This window comes from Homalodisca vitripennis, unplaced genomic scaffold, assembly GCF_021130785.1.
Source record: "Homalodisca vitripennis isolate AUS2020 unplaced genomic scaffold, UT_GWSS_2.1 ScUCBcl_9449;HRSCAF=17945, whole genome shotgun sequence".
Lineage (NCBI taxonomy): Eukaryota > Metazoa > Arthropoda > Insecta > Hemiptera > Cicadellidae > Homalodisca > Homalodisca vitripennis.
The window spans coordinates 1-6,912 of NW_025785558.1; positions in this window are offsets into that span (position 1 = coordinate 1).

The following is a 6,912-nucleotide window of genomic DNA, read 5'->3' on the forward strand; positions in this document are numbered from 1 at the left end:
CCAAAAATGGTTTAAATTAACAAAACTATAGGATTAGAGGAAGGACCACCGATGCTCTACTCGACGTCTGCTCCTTCTCGTTCTGGCTTCAAGACTCAACTGATCCCCTCTCTCTCCAGCGAGCCGGGTCGGAACGTATCGCCGTAGTCATCTCGTTCAGCTGATGTACCGGTCTAACTAAACAAACAATGTCCACGCACCGCGTCTAGGTAACAAAGAGCCTACTTCCTACCACGATTCAGCATAAATAATTACAACTATGGTACATATATTTTCCCTAGCCCGAAGCTGAAATCACGGTAGGAACCTAAACCGTTAGAACACTCATCCCGGACTAAGTACAATAATATCCCTACACATTCACACTTTTAAATAACAATATTGGTACTTATCACTACGTGGAGGCCGTGATGTGTGGTCCGAGGAGTGATGTGGTAGGATTGCCCGACGTCCAGTATGGATCTGGAGGTAGCCATCGCCGAGGGATGTGGTAGATGTGGAGTCGAGGCACAGTTCCCCAATGACCAGGCGGCAGGTGCATTGCGGGGCCTTGTTGATCTCGTGGTTGGCTGGCTCTGGTTCGCTAATAGCACTGCTACCTGCTCCTCCAATCTAATAAACAATTTCAGTCCGCGAGGCATTGAGCTCTTGGAGGACATTCCTTTTTACAAAATATTCCCCCCGTATAATTGTATGGCTGTCAGTCTTTCACGGTGTTCTTAATCGTACGCCTGCACCAGTGTCGCGAATGTAAACCACTACCATATGTTGTTAATTACAAAACAATCAATTTACAGGGATTACAATGGCACAATAATCCCTTAACATATACCAAACACCAAGAAAGACACACTATTATTTGACACACTGGGTCTAATTATATTCTGTGCCAACAGTTCATCTAAAATTTTTCTCAATTCTTGCAGCTTGGGGGGGGGATAGCGGATACGGCTTCAATCTCACCGGCTCGGGGTCGTTGACTTCTAGGTCAATTTCGAAGTCAATAGCTTGCCCTATTTTATCGGTAAAAACTTGAGGGAATTCGTTAATAATTTTTAAAATACCCTCCTTTGCCTTATTGCACCCTACCACAATACTCTGGTTCACATTATTTATAAGGATTGTACTATTCTGAAATAACCCGATTGTAACTTCTGGTTTAAACTTAAACCAACACATATCCTGTTTTAAATCCACCACCATGCCAGTTTCTTTTATAAAATTTGAACCCAGAATCATTGGCCAAGACCAATTTTTCGAAACTAAAAACTGAACTTTCCAAGAAAAAACATGCTATCTTTACTTTTACAACACATTTACCCAGGATCGATATTTCATTGTTATCTGCCGACAAACATTTAATGTCAGTATGTTCAAGAATACTGGCCAGTCCTTTCTTTAATAATGAGTCGTAAATACTTTCGCTTATCAGGTTCACTCCGCTTCCCGTGTCCAATAATACGTTTTTGGTATGTACCCTTACCAACATAAACTTTTACAACGGGCAGGGTCACTGAACCTTGGCTGCGTCCGGCCCCTCTCACATTCATACAGGGATTTCTTATATTATTCTTACCCCTTGCCCTCATTTGTTCTCGACCTCTTCTATAATTATAATTATTTTTAATTTCAGTGGGACGTGACTGGGGAGATTCCACTCTCGCACTACCTTCTTGGAATTCTCCCCTATTTACAAGTTTTTTGAGACTGCAGATTTTTCGAATCTAGGTATCTGTGCTCTCTGAATATTTTTAAAACAATCCCTAGCGATATGTCCCGGTTTGTTACAAATAAAACATTTTATTATTGCCTACTTTACCATCATGGGATTGTTTACATACGAGTTTGCAGTTGAGTTTACATTACTCTTCTGAACAAAGTCCTATTTGCAAACTGTACGTTCCTCACACACCTTCACTTCTTCATAGGCTACGTTCTGCTCATATGTACATAAATTTTCAAGGTCGGCAAAATTTTTCGGATTTGTACAAAATACCAGTCTGGCCCTTACTTGAGGTGAGATACCTAATTTTATCAATTCCGTTAGTTCGGTCTCAGAATAATCACACAATAACAATATCGCATTTTGTTTTACGTTTAAAATATAACTGCTCAGTTTTTCGTCAGGTTTTTGTGATCTAGTTACTAAGTCCCTCTTCAAGGCTTCTCTATGACCAAATGGAACAAAATAATCTAATAGTCCTTTGTGTACTTCACTAAAAATACTAGCATTTACCTTAAATTGAAGCATTTTATTGTAAAGTGGACCAGTGGCATAACCTACACTCATATTTATGATCTCACTATCACTTAAGCTAGTTTCACCCTTAATTATTAACATTATTTCGATATAATTCAACAATTCTGAAACATTTAGTCCGTCTGTGGGTTTAAACATTTTTAAAAATCGCTCTAGGGGATTTGGAAATTTTGCAAAACTCCCTTCTAGATGTTTCCCCTGGGGAAGACTCAAACCTAATATATCCTCATTTCTCGTTTGAACCACGGGCTTGCTCATCTCTTCGACTTCTTCCTCTTCCAGGCTTGTATTTAAAAGACTAGTTTCAAAATTAACTATTTCCTCCTCGATTACGCCAAGTTTTCCTAATTTTGCCTTAATTTCAACCAAACCATCCTTAAGTTTTGAAATTAAGGTTTCAGACGCTCCTTCCCACTTATATAACTCACATAACACATCAACTCTCACAGTGAGATGTTTGTGCCTACACACTAGTCTCAAATACTCGCCTGTCGATTTTTCCTCGGACAAGTTTCCTATCTTGACAGATAATGCCTCCAAATCAACTTTTATTTCCTTTAAAGCAATGCTAGGTTCTATACGCCCTATCAGATTATCAGCGTTGGCCCTGATATTTAATTTCAAAAGGGACCTCAACATTTTTCTAAGATTCTGGACGGTGTCGCTTTCAGAAGCATTTCCGCCCCTAAAATTTATTTCAAATATAAATTCCTTTTTGAGCAACAGATCCACTTGCGCTAGCTCCATTTTGTTTTTTAAAATAATTTACTTAAAATAAATCAAATATTCTAAAATCACAATACTGTTCTAAGTTTTAAGTCTTACTTACTACACAAAATTAAAGCAGGTTTATACACACTTTTCAGTTTATACAAGTCTTATACAAGTTATACACACTTAGTCCGTAATCCGACAAGTTTATATCACGTACACCCAGTATTTCTTTCCTGTAAGTAACCTGTCGTACAAGTTTTTAATGCTCAAAAAGGAATAGCAGATTGGCGCAAATTATGTACCGTTAAAATAGCACATATATTAAATTTATATGGAGCTAATACTTCGTAAATCCAAACAACTTTTCGGAAATACTTGATTTATTCCGAGAATAAAGTTCACTCAAAATTTGACAAAGATTACAAACTTTAGATTCGATTTGCTTCAAAATTCACACAATCGAACAAATCTAATTAAGAGTCTGATCAAAAAAGAATTAAAATTAAAATATGCGTAAACTAAAAAATATTTTTCTCTGCCAACCATTTTCCTCTCACACCCGATAAAAGGGAATATCATCTAAAAATGCTGACAAATCGTGTTGTAAGAAATGGCCTGTATTTTTTACCATTTTTAGTCTGTCAGGTAACACAAAAGACATAAAAAGGTCTCCAATGATGCCCACTACCAAACAATTTATTTTAAACCGCTGTTTAGGACTCAGTCTCTCTCTAAAACGGCGTGTGGATTTTCATCAGACCCCATTGTATGCATATTTGAGGTAGTTTGTATATTCCATCTTGAGAAAGAAGCTTCATTTATATAAATAACTAATTCAGGTAAGAGCCAGGGTTCTTAGCTTTGCTGTTTAAACCATTCGAAAACTGCAAACCGTAGTTGACAGTGAGCAGGGAAAAGAGCTTGTATACGCAGATAATGGAAAGAAGATAATAAGTTGTCAAAAAGATAATAATTTAGCTATCTTACTTCAATGTTACTTCTAATAAGCGGGTATTTAGAAATTAAAGCGGATTTTGCTGTTTAAACCATCGAGAAGTTTTTGTCCTGTAGATTTTCGTTTGTATACAGTAATAGTTTTAAAAAATTATGATATTTTTATTCATGGTAAAAAAAAACAAACATGGAAACATACACAACGCATACATACACATACATATACACATGATTGGTTTTTTGTTTCATGTTAAAAAAATGCCACAACTTTTTTGTTATATCTTAAAAGCGATTTATATAAATGAGGTACCGTTATGGTTCAAAACAAGAAATCAAGAAATTCATGCGTTAAAATATTTTAACAAGTCGCGAATTTTTATATATTATGTTTGACTATAATTAATTTTAAAATTTTGTATAAAACTTTCGAAATATTTCACTAGATTAGCTTATATTGAACATTTTTTCAGATTTCGACCTAGTAATTAGTTTTCTAGATACTAAAAAAGACACTTTTTTAGAAATCTAAAATCTTAAACAATATTAATGTAAAAAACACAAAACAGACGGAAAATGATGGATTTTTAAGACACACAGCTTTATAGGAACTTTTTGGTTTTTTTTACTACTCCAGGAAAAAACCTCTTCAAGTTTGTCGGTGAATTTCAGTTAAACAACAACCCTGTATAAATAGCTATCAACAATTTTAGAACAGTAAAATATTTATTAATGAAATTTAACAGTTCAGTGCTGGCCAAGGTACACCAAGTTCTAAGCAGAAAGGAAACTATTTAAACGAATCCTAACGAACTTTGATTGTACGTGAGATTCTGGATTCCGGACACGTTTCCTTGCATTTGATTCCAAGGCACTTATGTAAGATCGCTTTCCTCAGAGGGTTTTAAGTAATAATGACTTTTGCTTTCGTGATTAAAACTGATATACAAATAAGTTTTGTTATAATCTTAACATTAAAATGAAGAAAAAAACTGTCTTACCAATAGTGTTAGAAGCATACCATGGAATTCTCAAAACACATTGTAATGTAAAAGAAAAAGAGTTTATATTTATAAAGAAAAGTTAATTCATAAGAAATTACTGTTAGTGTTATAAATCTTGGATTCGGAAACACTATTCATCTGTATAAGTAATACAGTTTAATTTGTTTTATACATAACTTACACTCCAGAACCAAGGATTTGATCCAATCGTGGAATCTTTCGAGTGATTATTGAAGATGATTTTATGACAAAGATATAATCATTTTGAAATACTTTATTTAATTGCTTTTAACTTAAATAAAGCAAAATTAGAAATTAAAAATGCGGTTTATAAGAGCAGGAGTTAGGGCTTTCTACCCTAAAAAAAAAAACTTATGGTAATAATACTTATATTAAACTAAAACGAATGGTGACCTCTACAGATTTCGATCCGATCCCTGAAGATCTGATATTACAATAAACAATGGTTCAATTAGAACCACCACACACCCACACACACACACACACATCACACACACACTACACACACACACACACACACACCACACCACTCACACTCACACACACACACACCACACACACTCACACACACACACACAACCCACACGCCAGCACGCACGCCAACACACACACCGCACACTACACGCCACACTCACACTTATTTTTTTCAGCTGTAAAAATCATATGGTAATTATTCTAGCGGTTCACTCGCTTATACAAACGCTCACGTACTTTCCGTTTTGATGACACGTAATTGGTGTGAATTGTATATCTGAAATATAAAGTGAACCGCAGTACCATACTTACCAGCTCGTTACGCTGTTCATATTGATTCCTTCCAAAAGCACAGAGTTAATTGAAAACAGAGAGGCGGTGCTGTGTTCCAGTACTTTTGGCTAAAGTGCTGAAATATGTCACTATTTACGTTCTTCATCATGTATGAAATTCTTTAGTAATAAACAGTGTTCCCAATCGCTCAACACATATTTAAAAGTATCATTTTTTGTCATATTACTGATTTAGCTATGAATGAAATAAATATCAAGTACCCCAACGTTTGAAAAAATTTAAAGCTTTGAAATAATTTGAGTCCCTCTTCGATACAATATTGATCCAACCAAAATTCACAATCTTTAGTCTCGGAACTATATTGATAAATAAAATATTGTAACATACTTGTCAGTCAACCAAAATATTGTAGATGTCCACTCTAAGTGTCATAATAGTACTATAGTCTTGTTTTAGATCCATTCCTAAAGTTTCATTTGTTGTTTAACCACACACTAATAGTAAAACTTATTAAATTAATTGTGGTATTCCGTTCACTTAATATGGGCTAGATAATTCCCGGAATATTGATGTAACTGTTGGTATATGGAACCATAGTAGTATCACATAATGTTAGCCACGAAATTTATGTTAGGAATAGTGTGTTAAAAGATGGTAAATGTTTGTACAATGTATGTTATGCTGATAAAAGGTGTTCATAGAAAAAAATTGCGGAAAATGAGAAGAAAATATAAAAACAATACTAGTTATAAACCAATGAGAGAATCGGGCGTATTGTTCAGAAAATTTAGATTATTACGATCAGAGTAGACTTTATGCCATGATATGTATTGATAATTTTGAAGTCGAAAATTGTTCATTTCAGACTGTCTTGGAAACCCTACAAATAAGTAAAAGTTTTACACAAGAAGAATCTTTTAACAGTATACAACTGAACTTTATCACTCAATGGTGATGTAGTTGGCTTTTAGTGCTGCTTGGTCATCAATCTTCCTTACCTGATCCAGGTAATCTTTATATATACGCGGAGGTGCTTATGTGATAACTTGCTCATTAATAATGGACAGCGTCGAGTAGGACATGAATATGCCTCAAGCAAAGTGAGTGGAAGTAACGGAATCGGAGTTTCAACAATTTTTATTTATATAGATTAAAATGTAATGATTAATGTTGGATCAAATTAAAAATCTATCA